The 19623-nt window shown below is 38.6% G+C and overlaps 1 protein-coding gene across 3 annotated transcripts in view; it reads left to right on the top strand.

Annotated features, from left to right (window-relative positions):
* Positions 1 to 19623, top strand: part of LOC131068952 (protein VTE6, chloroplastic) — a 100827-nt gene that overhangs the window by 51400 nt on the left and 29804 nt on the right. The gene's annotated exons all lie outside the window — the stretch shown is intronic.

The following is a 19623-nucleotide window of genomic DNA, read 5'->3' as shown; positions in this document are numbered from 1 at the left end:
AAGATCAATCGACATCACTTGCGTTGGAAGGCGCAAGTGCTGTCATGCATTCTGGGCCACGAACATGTATATCTGCAAGGACTCCAGCTATTTGCAGACATGGCAAGGGCTATAATCACCTTCCTCGATTATCTCCTTCAATACTGCTTCTCAAAACCCATGTCTTCCATTCTAATCACACAGGATCAGCGAACACTCCTTCCCTTGCTTCGCAGATATGAATTCTCAAGCGTTCTCTAAAAAGTCGTCCTGCCCAGGAATGTAATCAATAGCGGGCAACCTTAAATGAGTTGGCTCAGTAAAACATCAGCAGCGAATATCAACTCTTATGTTCCGATTGATATTTTTGGCTCCTCTCTCTATTTTCTGCGGTATATCTTCACGGCTCTGGGAGTAGCTCTTTTAATACCTTAGAACCTCAGCAAATATTTCCCTTGTATGAAATCTTTTACTAAGTTGGCCAATATAATAATATTGGCTATTTCAATCAAGCCACAATTCATTGACCATTTTATTTATTTCATAGAATACATATCGAGTACATATATTTCAATATCTCACTGGCACATTAGGCTTAGAATAATATCCTTATTTCTCAAATAGGTAGAGAATTCCTGAGATCTGTGGATAACCTTATTATTGCAAATATCAACTTATCTGCAGATTTGTCTCCAGCGGAGACTTCACAAATTTGGTCCAAATGTAAACTCCGTTGTGAATCCACCCTTTTAGAAGAGGTAGGTTTTCGTCCAACCCTTCTGTGAACTCCTGAAGGTTTCCGTCTCCAGAAATCATAAAATGTTTCATCAAATCCAGCCTGCTTTACAACTCCCAGCAAGCCTCCTTATAAAGACTTTTGTGAACTTTCTAGAAGATAAGGCTGACTTGAAAATTGGGAAACTTTATTTAATAAAGTGACATTAGAATATTTTTTTATTTAATGAAATTAATTAATGTTAAGTCATCATATGAATATTTTATTTATATTTGGATAGCTTAATAAAAATCAATTTAATTAAATGTCACCTTAAAAACTGGGGACATTACATGAAATCACAGAAGCTGTGTTTTAAGGTTTCAAGTGAAATTAATAGACTCCATTGATGTGATGGCTGGTATCTGAATTTCTCACATATGCTTGAAAGGAGATTCAGAGAATAGAAAAGTCAATATCTACAAAAGATGGAGACAATTATGTCAAATTTAATTTAGTTTATCAACACATATCTGAAGATTAACTATTGTTTTCTATTTTCTACTTATGTATTTCGTATAGTAGCTTACATCTCAACCATTTGTCTCTGTAAGAGATAAAAAAAATTAAAAATAAATAAATAATCATGGGATATTCCATCTTATTATGTCAACTTAGAATGATCTTAAGGCATGCAATCCTACTCAAGACTTCAATGGCGATATAATAGCTAATTCTTATGTGGAATGGTTGTTATACCGGGATTAGTTGTAAGAAATAATTGTGAACTATCCACTACAGGTGCTTCAAGATAAATTCTCAAGTCACTAAATCTTTTTGGCTTACAAAATTTTACAATTATCTACATTCCCAATGAGAATAGTTCACTCCACTACTTTTTGTTCAAGTGAAGTACACAATATCTTACTTTAGTGTTTCAATACTTACCAAGTATGGGTAACAAGAACACATTCACTATTTATCAGTCACAGTGACTTATTTCGGTTGACTAACATTTCCTTGCTCAAATGACGTATGACTCCCTAATATAACCACCATATATGCAGTATAAGAAAATTATTGATATAAAGGGCTTTCTTTGCACTCACACAAGCCGCTTATGCCATCATTTAAATGCATCCAAGAGGTTTTTTTGCTCATTCCTGAAAGGGGAATGGTGTTTTGGGAACAGGGACAAAATGCTTCCCTCCCCTTCTCAACTACATCCTCACCCTCCGTTGCTTTATTTTTTATTTTTTTGGGGATGTCCTAAGGACACCTGATGTCCCAAGGACATGGGGAGCTTCCTTTGGATGTCCCCTCTTTATTGTGGGCATCTCTTGGGAATGTCCCTCATAGGAAATCCTAGGAGTATGCTAGTCTGTCCCTAGCATCTTGGTGATGTCTTGGGGACATCTTGATTTTTATCCTTCAGAACTTTTCTGTGATCTAATTAGACTTCATTTCACTTGATTTGTTTCTGCTTCCTCAATCTAGGAAATCCTAGGAGTATGCTAGTCTGTCCCTAGCATCTTGGTGATGTCTTGGGGACATCTTGATTTTTATCCTTAAGAACTTTTCTGTGATCTAATTAGACTTCATTTCACTTGATTTGTTTCTGCTTCCTCAATCCCGTGTTGCTAGTATATTATGTCTTTCAGTAGAAATTATAAGTCTGTTGCTGTAGAAATATGGCACATAACAACTGCAGCTTTGCTTAATGCTTTATCATTACTAGAAGCTTCATTCTCTTGAATATGCAGATATTTACTTTTGCCTTTTTAAAAGTGATTATTTTTTTTGATTTTGTAGCCTTATCTGTCTTTGGATCAGTATATTTGTCTTTCTTGGAAGTTAGGACTTCATTTGATAAATCGACTTCAGAATGTTGAATAGCAAGTTTTATGCTATCAGTTTCATGGGAGATCGAGTGCTTTGTCACAATGGTTGTATCTAGCATATTTGATGCTAGGAGACATTGATTTTCCAAATTCCAGTAGTTGTGGTGTACATGTGACCTGACATGTTGCTTCTTGATACAAAATTTTACATGCCATTTTTAGGGATTCCATATGTTCCATAGTGGGAAACATTGAAGCTCGCTGCAATTCTTGTTCTGTTTGCCTTTGTTTTTGAGTTAGGTAAATTCCATAACTTGTATTCACAATTTCCGTTGTTGAATATGTGTCTTTAAATTTTGCTTGATCTGTGCTTATTGTAATTTCTGCCTGTGGCTCTAATATAGAGTCCTTGGAAACTTCATGTAATGTCCCCTTTCAAGGAGTAGTTGGAGATGATTCATTTCCCTATAATTTTGGGATATTAGATAATAAATTAAATTAATTAATTAAAGTTGTCTTATTAAAGTTGTCCAATAATGTGAATTTTATGGATAGCTTCATATTAATTAATTTAATATAGTTAAGTGAAATTAATAGGAAATATTAAAAAGGTCAATGTGCTTTAATGAATTATTTAAGCTGTAAATTGAAAAGCCCTTTGTGAATGTTCTAAGGAAAATAAAAACCAAGTAGGATTGGGAGTTTATTTGGTATGCTTGTTTATTTTTTCTTTATTGTGGATTTGGAGCTTCTTGTTGGAGCAAACCCTAGGATGAAAACCATAAGGGTAATCAGTTTCAGTGGTGCAATATTTTCCCTAACTGATTGCAAGTGGAATTGTTCAGGTTCCACACTTGTGGATTAATTGATGGGATAATTTGTGAAGTCTTGCAAGCAAGACAAATTATCAGGGCTTGTGAAAGAATGAAGAGTTGCCAAGAGCCATGGTACATGAACACCATGGTATGAAGGACTGACAAGGTGTTTGAAGCTTGGTGTTTGTGAGAGAATACTCGCCATTGCTGGCCGCAAATAGGAGCAAGGTGGACGTGGGTATTTAACAGTGTTTATGAGGGAAGTGGGGTCTGTATTTGCTGGTGCAATTTGTTGCTGAATATTGTTAGGGCTGAGTTGTGGACGACTGGGTGTCTTCTTGCTGGCCGCCATGGTAATCAAGACTGGTGTGATGTATTAATGACAGGTTGACTCTTTTTAGTGACCACAAATCAGTTCCAAGGGGGTGTTTAGAGGTCTTGTTGCTGGTTGCGGGCTTTAAGTGGTTGGATGTGAGGGTTTTCTAGCTGGGCTAATCATATTTAGGCCCAGATGTGAGGGTTGAAGACCTTAGGCAAGGTGTTGGAGTCTTTAGAGATGAGTGAACACACCTGCTGGAGGAATGTGAGCCTGTTTGGCTGTGATTTGAGGGGCAGCATACATCCAATATCAATATTATTATTTACTCCCTGCTGTTGCACAGTTCAGACTCGCATATAGTTATAATTTGTAATGCTGGACATTTAATTCTTCATGGCTCAGTTTTACTCTTCAAATGGAATGAAAACATTTAATGTAATATCTTTTAATATCTTGCCATCTCTATGTAATTCGAATACCACTGGGTTTAATCTGAAACTTTTCATAAAACAAAGTATTCATCCAAATTGTTTGATAAATTACCTATCTTGAACATTTGGAAAAGGGATAATTTGGCATAGTATTTGACACGGGATCTTGCAGTTGTATCAAAGCAAGTAATCTTACTAGCCTGGAGGGTTATGTGACAAACTTGATGATTGAGATTAATTAATGAATCCAGAGGATATAGAGTTTATCACTTACAAGAGAAGAAGAGGTGTTCTTAGTTCAGATTCTGAAGAAGGAAGTATGGGGGATAGACATGAACAACAGAACCCTAGCACCTTGTAGATTTTAATTGATTTGGCTAGAGAACAACAACAGCTAGTTCAGCTATTGACTCAAATGATGCATGCAATGAGCAACAGAATCCGGGGTGATCATGGGAACAATGGCAATAATGGGAATGGTGGCAACCATGGAGAGGGGAGTAACATTAATATTTCGGTAAACAACTCCAAGACAGCCAGCAGAACTACCCTATACCTTCAATGCCCGAGTTTTTACAGGCACGAGCAAAAGATCAAGTGGGTCAGTAGGATGGCGGTGAAGGTTGGGCATAATACTTAAGGGAGTATCAAACCTCGGGAGATGAATTTGATGCAGCGATGTCTTTAGCTGATTTTTGTTAGGTCAAGTACAGAAACATGCAAAGAGGAGATGGGGGACACAGGTCTAATCAGGATTTGCAGCGTAAAAGGTAGGCAAGTTGACCATTCCTAGCCATGATGGTTCTAGCCAATGTACTGCACATTCACGGGTGTAGAAATTAGATACACACTTTCAACTTAATTCCATGCTAAAGTTAGAGGCCATCAAATATGTTACACTTCATCTAGATGGAGAGGCACATGAGTGGTGGTACCAGGGGTTGGTCACTTTGGGGCATGTTAGTATCACGTCATACGCTGATTTTACTTAAAGTTTGATAGACAAGTTTGAAAAAGAACCTTGAACTACATTTTAGAGAGCTAGGTTAGTTAAGACAGGTGGGGTCAGTTGATTCTACATATCAGAGTTTTAGAAACTCTTAGTCATGGTCATATAGATGTCTTCTAGCACAGGCTGATTGTTTTATTTATGGAGGGATTGACAAAGTCACTTTGCAGTTGGGTCAAAGCATTTGATTCAAGTACTTTACATGATACCATCAAGAGGGCTTGTAACATGGAGAGTTTAGCTCCTAAAAACAAATTTCAATCCAGACCATTTCCACCAATGAAGGATAAGAAACCTTTCCAAAATGAGTGGCTGAAGAGGAACTACGTAGGAAAAGGTTGTGTTTCTCTTGTAGGGAACCTTAGGAACCTAGTCAGAGGTGCATGGGTGGAGGGAAGGTTTATTAAATAGAGGTGGTTTCAAACGGTGAAGAAGAGAAGGCAGAAGGAGCTATTGGTAGTAAGCTAGAGGATTCAGATGGGGAATCAACAGATATGGATGAGAATTCATCAAAGGAGGTAAAACGAGGAATCAGCAGTACTCTTTTAGTTACTCCTAGGTACAACTCATTTAGGGTACAAGAAGTATTATGAGGGTAGTGAATTACTATCTTGGTGGATAGTGGGGCAACACACAATTTCATTGATGCAACCTTGGTGGCCAAGAGGAATCTACAAGTAGAGGATTTTGAGGGCTTCAATGTAGTGGTAGAAGATGGCTTCACCATGACTTGTACTACATGGGTTCCATAGTTGAGCATTGCCGTAGGCAACTATACTATCATAGATGATTTCAATATAGCAGACATTGGGGATATTAATGCTATTTTGTGGTGTTTAGTGGTTGCACTCATTAAGGAAGTTTTCTCAAAATTTGTAGACCATGGAATTGAAATTAAGGTTGATGAAAAGAAAGTGGTTTTAAAAGGCATGTTGAGTGGAGCACCTTGTTAATGCATGATAGCTTCGGTAAGATAAATGATTGAATGAGAGATAAATGAAGTCTCTCATTCAATCATTTATCCTATCGATGATTATGATGAATAACTTCAAGCCTTCATTTGATAAACCATTCTTCATTTGTATATGATCAATCTAATTAGTTCGATCAAAATGCTTAACTGACGATTATCATTCTATAGCATAGAATCCCGATTTAATATCGGTTACATTATTTGTTCACCGATTATTAAATCGGGTTAACCATTGCAATCCGATTTATTTCGATTAACTTATTTAATGATAAACAAACAATTATTGAGTAAACCAAACATCGATACATCGATTAGTATTGATGTTAACATATGTTTGCACCGACTGATATCGAGTGATGCACCGATTAATATCGGGTGGTAGATTAAACATACACCGATTGTTATCGGGTGTTAAGACAAGCATACACCGATTGTTATCGGGTGTTAATATAAGCACACACCGTTTGATATCTGTTGGTAATAAACACCATGTATTATTATTATGATTAGCGAAGGGGCACCATCAAGTAATGTCTTGATCGGCCATGTCTAAACGACATGGCCAGTCAAGGCATTGCTTGACTGTACCCAGTCTGCTATATATATCAAATGGCATTCATGAGAAAGGACATCGAAATTAATAAATGCTCCTCTCACCTGCCATACAAAAGAAGATAGTCAGATTTATATTTTAAATCAGTAATACATAGAACTAGATAATATCAACTAGAATATAACTTGCATATTGAATGTAAATTGAACATCATTTACATGGTATCAGAGCCAGGTTAAATCGAACCTGAGGCTGTTCAATTTTGCGGAAAATTCAAATCAAGCATATATTCAACATCACAATTCTTCCAATGGCTAGCGCTATCAGATTTGAAGACAGACTCGAAGGAGGTGATGACTTCTCAGCATGGAAGTTCAGAATTCAAATGATTCTAAAAGAAAATAAAATTGAATCATTTGTAAAAACTGAAACTGCAAAACCTGAGACTGAACCTAACAAAACAACTTGGAGAGAGGGAAATGAAAAGGCTATTAAAATCATAGTTGATGGGGTAAGAAACAATATTATGCCCATCATAAGGAAACATGAAACAACCTTCAACATGTTCAAAGCACTTGAAGATGCATTTGAGATATCTAATGCCAGTAGAACCTTGGCTTTAAAAAGAGAAATAAATCACATAGCCATGATCAAAGGAGAATCAGTCAATGCCTACTTCATGCGAATATCTGCCCTAAGGGATGAACTGGCAACCCTTGGATATGAGATCCAAAGCAAAGAATTAACTCTCATTGCTCTAGATGGGTTGCCTAACATATGGGAAACATTCGTCCAAGGCATCAGTGCAAGGGATGAATTTCCAAAATTCGATAGGCTAAAGGCTGACTGCCTCCAGGAGGAATCGAGGCAAAATAAGAAAGGGATCAAGCAAAAGAATATAGATGAAGATCTCCAAGTTCTAAATACAAACACAAACAAGAAAAGTAAGCAGAAACAATTTAGGAAGAGAAAAAGTCGTCACGGCAAGAACACCTTCAAGGACCTTTCTCAGATTTAATGTTACAGATGTGACAAATTTGGGCACTATGTTGCCAAATGCCCAGAAAGAGCTAAGCAAGCCACATTTGCCAAAACAGGAAAATCTAAAAGGGAAGAGGACCCCGAGAAGTATGTACTCTATTCAGCACTCACAAACCAAGCATCTAATAAAGTTAACTCTTGGGTGATCGACAGTGGCTCATCCAGACACATTACAGGATTCAGAGAAGTACTAGACTCCATGAAAGAGGAGAATGATGAGGAAGTAACTATTGGAGATGACTCTACACATCCGGTCAAAGGAGTTGGAATCTGCACCATCAAACTAAAGTCAGGTATATCATTACAATTTAAAGGAGTACTATATGTACCAGGCATTAAGAGAAATCTAGTCTCAATATCAGCACTGGGTGACAATGGATACAGAGTGACCTTCATGGACAACAGAGTATTGGCTTGGCCAAAGAACTCATCCATCAAGAAAGCTAAAACGATTGGTCAAAGACAAGGCTACTTGTATGAGCTATGCACAGAGCCCAACTTAGCCCTAATTCATGAAACTACAGATGCTAATGAAGTTTGGCATAGAAGACTAGGCCACCTAAATTTTAGAACTTTATCATTAATGGGAGACCTTGTCATAGGTCTACCTAAGTTAAAGCAATATCATTCAGGGGCATGCAAAGGATGTGCCCTAGGTAAAAATACTAAGGGTGCTTTTCAGAATAGTACTAGGAAAACAAGTAAAAGTTTAGAGTTAGTTCATTTTGATGTATGTGGACCTATGTCCGTACCTTCATTTGGGGGATTTTTGTATTATGTAATATTTGTTGATGACTACTCTAGGAAAACTTGGATCTACTTTCTGAAATGTAAAGAATCAGAAGAGATCCTTAATAGGTTTAAAGAATTCAAATCACTAACAGAGAACTACTCTGGTAACAAAATTAAAACCCTAAGAACTGATAATGGGGGGGAATACACATCAGAATTTTTATAGAGTTTTGTAAAAATTCAGGGATTAAGAGGGAGTTAACAATACCCTATAATCCTCAACAAAATGGGATAGCTGAGAGGAAAAATAGGACAATCGTTGAAGCTGCCAAAACTATGATTCTTGATCAGAATCTAAATGTCAATCTTTGGGCAGAAGTAACTAGCACTGCTGTATATATTCAAAACAGATGTCTTCACTCTCATCTTGAAGATAAGACCCCTGAGGAAGTCTTTACTAAATCAAAACCTGATATTAGCCACCTTAGGATATTTGGATGCCCTATCTATATTTATGTACCTAGGGAGAAAAGATTAAAATTAAAGCCTTTTGGAAAAAGGGGAATCCTTGTAGGATATGGTGAAACCTCCAAGGCCTACAGGATCTATATACCTGGTCAAAAGAATATTGAACTAAGTAGGGATGTGATCTTTGAAGAAGACTTAGCCTTCAAAAGAGCCCAAAGCTCTCTAGACCTTGAAGTCTATATCCCCACCCCTAGCAGAGATAGAGATCCTACTCCTGAGCTTCAGAGGGAGAATCCCGAGGAAACTATAAGTGAAACTCAAAGTCCACCTAGAGAAAACCTCAAGAAAAGACCACTATGGGCCACCAAGACTGTAGAAGAAGCTCAGAAGTTTGTTGCTCCTTTAGGAACTTTCAGGGAAAGCAAAAGGCCTAATAAATTCACTAGCTATGTTGCCCTTATGAATGATCTCTGTAAAGCCGAACCAAACAATGTTTCAGATGCACTTGAACATCAAGTATGGAAGGATGCCATGTCTGAAGAGTATCAGTCCATTATGAAAAATGATGTTTGGGAGATTGTTCCTAGGCCAACTAAGAAATCTGTGGTTTCATCTAAATGGCTTTTCAAGATCAAACATGCTACAGACGACAGTATTGAAAAACACAAGGCCAGATTTGTAGGTAGAGGGTTCTCACAAAGGGATGGAATAGATTATGAAGAAACTTTTGCACCTGTTGCCAGGTATACATCAGTAAGAGCTGTATTAGCCATTGCAGCAACAAAGGGGTGGAAGATACACCAGATGGATGTTAAGACAACTTTTCTAAATGGTGAGATCTCAGAAGAAGTCTACCTAGAGCAACCTGAAGGGTTTGAAATTCATGATGCAGAGTCTCATATGTGTAGACTCAAGAAAGCTCTCTATGGGCTTAAACAGACTCCCAGGGCCTGGTATGAAAGAATTGACACCTATCTCTCAGGACTAGGCTTCTCCAAAAATGATGCAGATCCTAATCTCTACTACAAAAGAAATAAAGGTGATATGCTAATATTGATTTTATATGTTGATGACTTATTAATCACAGGAAATGATCACCTTATAGATCAATGCAAGAAAGATCTATCCAAAGAATTTGATATGAAGGACTTGGGACTCCTTCATTACTTCTTAGGATTGGAAGTATGGCAGAATTCTGACAACATTAATACTAAACCAAGGAAAGTATACCTTGGATATTTTGAAGAGATTATGTTGGTGTCTATTTTATCATCTACCAAACATTAGGATAGGATACCCGAAGGTATTCTATCCTCTCCTGAAAAATCACTACTGATTCCAAGGTCTATATGTGCGAACAAGCGACTTCAGTGGAATAGCTTCTTTTGTAGTGTATGCTGAAATTTCAAGGGGGATTTACGTTTGACAAGTATTCTTGAACTGCTGGACTTAGATGGATTTAGCAATTTTTAGGCTCTTCTTTTTTTTTTGGGATTCTCTGGGATTTAGACTTTCAAAAGAAAGGGAAAAAGAGATAGGGTTTAGGAAGGCTAATCTAATCCTACGAATTCTGGAGACAGTATCAACTGGATGCTTTCGAGAAACCAAACCTTGCTTCGCCACACTAGGGACAACTACACAAGGCCGGTGCAATCTTCAATGGGTTGTGCTTATGATCGAGATGTTGGGATGCACAGGGGATGGGCTCAGACTAACTTTGTACGGTAGAATGGAAATCATCCATTTACCAAAAGTATGAGCAAAAATACACCATCAATTGATACTTATCAAATCCTTCATTCAAATTAACAATAATGAAAGCAAATCTAAGTTAATTTTAACTAAGTGTTGAGGCAATTGAAACCATGCAAATCATTCAAATAATGGAGATTACAAAGCAATGCACATGCAATATATTATTTGGAAATGACCTTAAGCAACAATACATCAAAAACCTCACCCTTTTCAAATGAGAGGAGGCAACCTTATATAGTTTCTCAAAAATAAATGAATGGCCGAGATCAAACAGTGATCAAGGGCCAAGATTGAAAGTCCTAAACCCTAATTAGGGTTTCCCGAAATACTATCAGTTCAAGCAAATGAAAGAGTGACAAGTGGCGCAGCTGCTAATTTTACCGAGGTGAGTGGCCACTTTCCTCTTTCAGAGATTCAACGTATCTAGACACCACGAGCTTGACCTCCTCCATGGTGACACTTGGCAAACCGCCAATTTGGAAGTCAACGAGATCTACATCGTCGGCGCATGTAGCAAGGATGCCTTCCCACTCCACTGCTTGGGTGAGGAAGTTGTCATCGATGGAGGGGAAGTTTGCAATCTTAGAAAGATCGCCTTTGTCAATCATCCCTGAATCTCGGAAGAAGCTTGTTTGAATCCTGACTCTCAGGTTCTCTGCTTGTAAATGCTTCTCCCTTAGGCTTTCCTTCTGCTAGATCTCTGACGCCACCCGGAATACCTTGCCCAGGATCTCTCTAACCCTTGCCTCTGTCTCAAAACACTTGGTCTCGGATTTCTTCAGAACCTCAATCCGAGTGACCAGAGCATAGTACCATGTGCCGAAGTCGTACCTGTCTCCTGTCTGTATGATGCCTGCATCCACTAAGCTCTTCTTTGACATGCCTCGGATAACCTTTAGGTGAGGGAGTATTTCATTCTGAATTTCATCCACTTCTTCCCAATTGGATGATAGATCCTAGATACGATCAATCAACAAAGAAGTTGCCTCATGCGTTGATACTAAGTTCTCTACCAGGGTGTCAACACGTATCATAGCATCTGAAATCCACTCCTTTTCTTGAGTGTATGATCCCTTCATCTCATCATAGTCCTTCATTGATCCCTGCTGAAGAGGCTGTGGTGGAGTAGCTGGGACTTCATGGTTGAGCGGGCTGGTAAGATGGAGAACATACTTCCTCCATTGCTGGGTCTCTTCTTCCACTTTCTTCCTCTTTTCTTTCTCATGAGCTAGCCTTGTCTTTAGAACATTACAGGAGTCGTTAAAATATTGGATCTCCTGGTCCTGGGTAGGCTTACCCATCTCTATGGTGGTGATCTTGTAGTCATCTGTGGTGACATTGTCCCTAGTCTTCCCTTCTTTGGGCACTGCTATCTGGACTGTCTTGAATCCGGCACTGTCTCTCTGAATCAGGGAGAACTTCCTGGCTGGTTTGGGCGGTTTAGCTGCGGCGGGTTCATTCACCTTCTCTAGGAATGTTGCGGTAACCTCCTCGGTTGAGTGGACATCCTTGGGAACCTTGGCCTTTATCCTTGCTCTGAGCCAATCAGGAATGGTCGACTGTTCTACAGTATTCTGATCAAACTCATCGTCTGCTTCTCCTGGGTTCGCTGGTATGCCATCCAAGAAGATTATAGGGGCTTCATCCTGCCCTCTGTCTGGAGTTCGGAAGACCTTCTCCATCACCTCCTCAACTGGCTGAGAAAGCACTCTTACTTCATCATCACTCACATAGATGTTTATCTCTTGTTCCCCAATTGTACTCTGATCAGGCGCAATGGAAGCAACACTTAGGATGGAGTGACTTTCACTGGATTCTCTTCTCTCAACTATAGCCCTTTTCCCTGTGCACTTTGTGGAGCTTCCACCCAACTCCTTTCTCTTTCGAGATCCAACACTTTTCGGATTCCAAGCATCACCGACGGAGGTACAAGGGTGGACGAACAGAGTATCATCTACTCCTATTAATTCATAAGTTAGAACCACACCTTTGGCCTTCAACTGTTTTATCTTTTCAGACGCCCACCACCTTGAGTACTCAACCACCGACCTCATGAGGTCTGCTAGATCTGATTTTTCTCCCTCTGTCCAGTCTATCAAGACTAAAGATTCATTCTTCATCTTCTCAAAACTCGGCTGCTGAAGTTCTAGGCTTTCTTCCACCTGATCAGCAACTTTGAACACTTCCGTTGCTCTCACCATACTTAAAGGAATTCTTGACCAGAACCTCTTCCGGATCTCGAAACTATCGACTGCATTTTGCTCTCACCATACTTAAAGGAATTCTTGACCAGAACCTCTTCCGGATCTCGAAACTATCGGCTGCATTAGCCCAGTAGTCTTCCAGATCCAGTCTATGCTCAAATGTTGTCCCTTCGATCTTCTTTATCCTCTGGAATGGATCGAAATCTTTTCTTGCCTTGTATTGGTAAAAGGGATACCAAGCCAGTTCTTTCTCAGCGGTAGCTACAGCTTGTGATGATGGACATGTTTCCAGCCCATTACCAATTGTAAGTGAGGATGTGCTTGCCTTCTTCAGCTTATCCCTTTGAATCACTATATACTCCTCCAATTGTCTCACAACCTCGAGCAACACCACTCGGTTGGTAGGGTAAGCTGGAAGCTTGTATGGAGGACCAGAGAATCCTTGAATTCAGAGGTAAGGGAACTTTGGATATTGGATGTACCAACACCCGAACGGACCGATGAAGTCGATAGACTCTTGAGAGAGCCTCTGGTGCAGGCCACCTTGAAGGGTCTGGGTAATGTGCATTAGGAAGGCATCATTCACCCTTTTGAAATGGAACTTCTCCTCCATATGGAGCTGGGGATAGCAATCATATACCGGAAATTGGTTCTCCTTGTTCCCAACTTCTCCTCTACAAGTGAGACCTCTGTACTTGTAGGTCCTGGCCAAAGAATAGAACAAGTAAGAACTCATGAAGAAAGTCCTATTTGCCTCCAGATTCCTTAGCTGGCTGTCTAAACTGTCGCTGATCATACGGGCCCAGTCTATCATTTTTACTCCATTGATTATTTCATTAATGAAATAATACATCCAGGGTTCGAATGGAGCTCCCTGAGGATTTCCTATTATTCTATTGAGTAAGACAATCATGTCCCCAATGTCCTCCTTGAAGTATGCTCGCACTAGGCTTTTTCTTTGGAGTTTAGAGGTGCCCTTCCTCGGCTTGTCTAGCCAGGAATGATCAACTATGGCATCATATTCTTCCAGGTGATCATGGTACAGATTGTCAGCTTCATCCTTGGTCATATATACTGTGTTGTGGTACTCAGGGATCCTGAAGGCCTCTCTGATGGCCTCATCGCTGACATTCGCCAACACTCTTCCATCAGGTGCAACAATATCCTTACTGATGGGGTTGTAGTGTTTGGCACATTCAACTACTAGTTCATTGCACTGCATGGTGGGGAGGAAGCCGGCAGCATGCACGATACCACTCTTCATCATTTTCCGCTCAATGGTGGTAGGCACAAGGTTGTCCAGACCAAACATTCGCTTCTTAAACTCCCTCAAATTGATGTGTTCGAGGTTGGTGTCGTTGATGTTCTTCCACTTGGAAGTCATCTTTGACTCTGGAGGAGCATCTTTATCTACCTGGAACTTCATGGTGCTCAAGACCTGCAAATGAATGATAAAAACTTTAAGTTAGAAAAAGTTCTGCAGAATTTCGAAAAAAATAACAGGGCCACGAAATGGCTAAGTGTTGGAAAATTTTCATTTTTTTCACTCTCATTACTTAGCCACAAAAGTTGAATTTTCACCTCCAGACCCTCAGCCTTGAAGCTGGTTGAAGTCACCATCAAGTGTTAAAACTTTCGAAAATTTTTCATACTTAGCCAAAAAAATTGAATTTTCACTTGCAGACCCTCAGCCTTGAAGCTGGTTGAAGTCACCATCAAGTGTTAAAACTTTCGAAAATTTTCATACTTAGCCAAAAAAATTGAATTTTCACCTCCAGACCCTCAGCCTTGAGGTTAGTTGAAGTTACCATCAAGTGTTAAAATTTTCAAAAACTTTCATACTTAGCCAAAAAAAATTGAATTTTCTTTCTCCAAAATTTTTTTTGAAAAAAATCATTTATTAAATTCCGGAAAATATTCAGAAAATTCACAATTTTAGTTTTACCTCCGACTTGGATAGGAATAAGGCTAGACTTTTCTCCAAAATATTGAGAAAATTCAGAAAAAATGCCTTTCTCCAGAAATCTGTAAGCCTTCTGCCAAAAAAAATATTATCCCACTTCCAGCAATATCTAGAATTTCCTCCAGATGATCTTCAAATTGACATACTTTACTAAGCTCTCCTTAGTAATTTTGAACTTCTTGATGTAATAATGAAGTATTTGTAGACAAGTTTTAAGAAAAACCCCTAAAATCATCCAACTCATACTTCTAATTCTAAAAAAAACTTTCCATTTTGATTTAAGTTTGAAGATATTCATTAATCCTCCAATATTCCCTTTCAAAAAAAACTTTCCATTTTGAATTAATATTTCAATAAATTTTTAATATTCCCTCAATATTCTCAAAAAAAAACATTCCATTTTGGATTTATTTTGAGGATTTTTTTTTTATTTAGATATTTCTTCATTTTGGATTTAATTTTGAAACTTCTGTGGATTTTGTGACATCATGTTGACTTTGTTTGACCTTCCATGTGTAGGTTGATTTTTTGAATTTTATTTCCATCTTTTTCAAATTTTGGCGAATTTAGCCAACCTCTCCAGGGTATGGCGGACTTTGTCTAGAACTCCTTCATGGCCTCCTTTACTTTGGCAGACTTTGGTGGTCTCTTCATGGCCCCTTCAACCTTGGGCGGACTTTGAAGAGTGCTCCTTCGTGGCCCCTCTTATGCCTTGAGCGGACTTCAAGCCTTGCACCCACATGATCTCCTAAGGTGGGGCTTGCTCCTCCATGGTCTCTTTAGGTGAGGTGGACTTTGGAGTGGGCACCCATGTGACCTCCAAACTCATGGCGGACTTTAGGCAAGGCGCCCACATGACCTCCATTAGCATGGCGGACTTTAACCTCGGCACCCACATGACCTCTTCATCCTTCGTGATGGGGTTTGAACCTGCAGAAACACTTCAAAACCCTTGTTAGCCAGACTTAGAAGAATTTTCAAAGAAATTTCAAAATTTCACAGTTTAATCTAATTTAACCGAATTAACTTGAAATTTGAAATCCGTGCTTAGGTGGATCATCTGAAAAAGCAAAAAGCCTAAAATCTAGGGATTTTAGCTTTTCAGGTCAAAACTTGGAATTTTCGAGATCTGGTCGGAGCTGGTCGATGGTGCAAGTGTAAACCCTAGGTTTGCATCCCGAAAAAAGCAAAAAGCCTAAAATCTAGGGATTCAACTTTTTTAGGTCAAAACTTGGAATTTTCGAATTCCGGTTGAAGTTGGTTAGTGGTGCAAGTGTAAACCCTAGGTTTGCATCCCGAAAAAGCAAAAAGCCTAAAATCTAGGGATTCAACTTTTTTAGGTCAAAACTTGGAATTTTTGAATTCCGGTTGAAGCTGGTCAGTGGTGCAAGTGTAAACCCTAGGTTTGCATCCCGAAAAAGCAAAAAGCAGACATCCCTAAAAAATAGGAAAAACTTTCTAAAAAAAAGCCATACCAGGGATCGGGCTAAAAATGCCAAAAACGAAACTTCCTAAAAAATAGGAAAAAACAAAAAAAAGCAAACTTTCTAAAAATAGAAAGTTGTCCAAATTCGTCCAAATCAATTGCGATCTTCGTCCTTTGGCCTCTCTAAGCACTCTGGTGGTGTTCACACTTTGGAATCACCTAACTTGCAAGAACTAACTTTCAATCGTCAGGGCCTGAAATGCTCTGAACTGCACAAGGCTTGGTGAAACTGCAGCAAAAGGTCACAGGACACTAACAAAATCCTAGAAAGCAGGAAAAGAGAGGGTCCCCATTTGCAATGGGGCGATGTGTGGAAAAGGTCACAACAATTCGGAATGCTAAACTGTAGACCCATGACCTCTCCTATGGAAACCAATTTACATAAACTTAAAGAAGCAGCAACAGAGTCACAACCCATTGACCCTACTCAATACAAACAGATGATTGGGTCCCTAATGTACCTGGTAAATACAAGACCAGATATCTGTTATGCAGTTAATGCTCTAAGTCAGTTTATGTGTGAACCAAATGAGATACACCTGGTTGCAGTAAAACACATTATGAGATACCTACAAGGTACCCTAAACCTTTGTCTCAAATATGAGAAAGTTGATATAGACCTACATGGATTTATAGATTCAGATTGGGCTGGAAGTGTGACTGACAGAAAAAGCACTTCAGGGTGTTGCTTCAGTCTAGGTTCAACTATGATATCTTGGATCAGCAGGAAGCAGTCTTCTGTAGCTCAAAGCTTCACCGAGGCAGAATACATTGCAGCTTCTATGGCTGCCTGAGAGGCAGTATGGCTTAGGAAGTTGCTTGTGGGGTTGTTTGGAGAACCTATGAAACCCACTGTTATACATTGTGACAACCAGAGCTGCATGAAACTTTTAGTAAATCCATTGTTCCATGACAGATCCAAGCATATTGAGATTCCATACCACTATGTGCGAGATATGGTAGACAGGAATGCAATCCAATTAGAATATGTGTGTACAGGAGATCAAACTGTAGATATTCTGACCAAACCTCTTTCCAGAGTGAAGGTTGATCACTTCAGAAAAGGTTTAGGTATAATAGAAAGGTAATTTGCTTTGTAATCTGTATTTGCATATCTATAAGATGTTTAATGTGTAAACTTCTTTGTCATGATAGGACATTTTTTGGATTTTATCCCCTGGGTTCATATCTAAGAGGTGACGATCTCTCAAGATAATGAACACTTGTATGTAGACATTATAAGGTGTCGATCTTATGATGTCCAAACCAGTTATCTTGTTGGATCTCCGTTGTGTCATGGATGTGCCATGATTGTGTTGTGATAAAACATTTGTATAAGGTGTTAGTGCACGTATCACAACCTGGATAAGATGAGAATTTAATCCTTCTCATATGATTATCCTTAAGTATTGCGTGTTTAGGCAATACTGATATCACATGCTTAGGTGATATCCTGTCATCACAAGATTGACGTGTTTAGGTGATACTTCATATCATGTGATTAGGTGATATGATTTTCTAGAGAGTCAAATTGAGTGAAGAATGCTAACTATCATTTGAATTGTGATGCTTGAATATATTGTTTGCATTTATCTTACCTAGCTAAGAGGGAGTGTTAATGCATGATAGCTTCGGTAAGATAAATGATTGAATGAGAGATAAATGAAGTCTCTCATTCAATCATTTATCCTATCGATAATTATGATGAATAACTTCAAGCCTTCATTTGATAAACCATTCTTTATTTGTATATGATCAATCTAATTAGTTCGATCAAAATGCTTAACTGACGATTATCATTCTATAGCATAGAATCCCGATTTAATATCGGTTACATTATTTGTTCACCGATTAGTAAATCGGGTTAACCATTGCAATCCGATTTATTTCGGTTAACTTATTTAATGATAAACAAACAATTATCGAGTAAACCAAACATCGATACATCGATTAGTATCGATGTTAACATATGTTTGCACCGACTGATATCGAGTGATACACCGATTAATATCGGGTGGTAGAATAAACATACACCGATTGTTATCGGGTGTTAAGACAAGCATACACCGATTGTTATCGGGTGTTAATATAAGCACACACCGTTTGATATCTGTTGGTAAATAAACACCGTGTATTATTATTATGATTAGCGAAGGGGCACAATCAAGTAATGTCTTGATCGGCCATGTCTAAAAGACATGGCCGGTCAAGGCATTGCTTGACCGTACCCAGTTTGCTATATATATCAAATGGCATTCATGAGAAAGGACATCGAAATTAATAAATGCTCCTCTCACTTGCCATACAAAAGAAGATAGTCAGATTTATATTTTAAATCAGTAATACATAGAACAAGATAATATCAACTAGAATATAACTTGCATATTGAATGTAAATTGAACATCATTTACACACCTAGGATTGTGATGGCTAATTGGATGGAGAGTATTTTCAAACATGGTGAGGTTGCTTGGGCAGCACAATGTTTGATTTCTTCCAAAACCCCTTCGGATCGTGATGGGTAGTTTATGTGGATATCCAATCCATTCTAAACAAACACAATGTGATTTCTAGTGACATTGCTCCAGGAAGACCACTAGACTAGTTTTGAGCATGTGATTGAGATAGAGGAGGGCTTTAAGCCTGTTCTTACTAATTAAAATCCAAAGAGATTCAAATAGGAGATAAAAAACAATTGAGTTATTGGATATGGGACACATCAGGCCTAGCTCACGTCCCTTTGCTTCTTTAGTTGTTTTGATGAAGGATGGGACTATGTAGATGTACATTGATTATCGCACACTTAACAAAAAGACCATCAAAATAAGGTATTTCTAGGATTGATGAGCTTATGGATGAGCTATATGATGCAATGCATTTTTCAAAGATTGATCTTCATTTAGTATACCATCAGATCAAAGTTAGGGAGCAGGACATACAAAAAACAACTTTTAGGTGTCATTATGGGCACTATGAGTTTTTGGTCATGCCCTTTGGTTTGACCAATGCTCTCGCTACCTTTTAGTCGTGCATGAATCATATCTTCAACAAACAATTGTGAAAGTTTTTACTTGTATTCTTTGATGATATTTTCATTTATTTTAGGACTTGGGAGGATCATCTTGGTCACCTTGATGAGGTGCTGGGCATCATGGAGGCACAATCCTTGTTTGCTAAAGCTTGCAAGTGTGAGTTTGTGTTGACAAAGATACTTTACTTGGGGTATGTGATCAGTGTAGATCGTGTCAAGGTTCATCAAGAGGATACATGCTATTTTGGATTGGCCATCTGTGAAGCAATTGATAGAATTCAATGGATTCTTTGGTCTATGCAGTTGCT

This window comes from Cryptomeria japonica, chromosome 7, assembly GCF_030272615.1.
Source record: "Cryptomeria japonica chromosome 7, Sugi_1.0, whole genome shotgun sequence".
NCBI lineage: Eukaryota > Viridiplantae > Streptophyta > Pinopsida > Cupressales > Cupressaceae > Cryptomeria > Cryptomeria japonica.
Note: the sequence above shows the minus strand (reverse complement) of the source record. Positions and strands in the feature narration are given on the sequence as shown.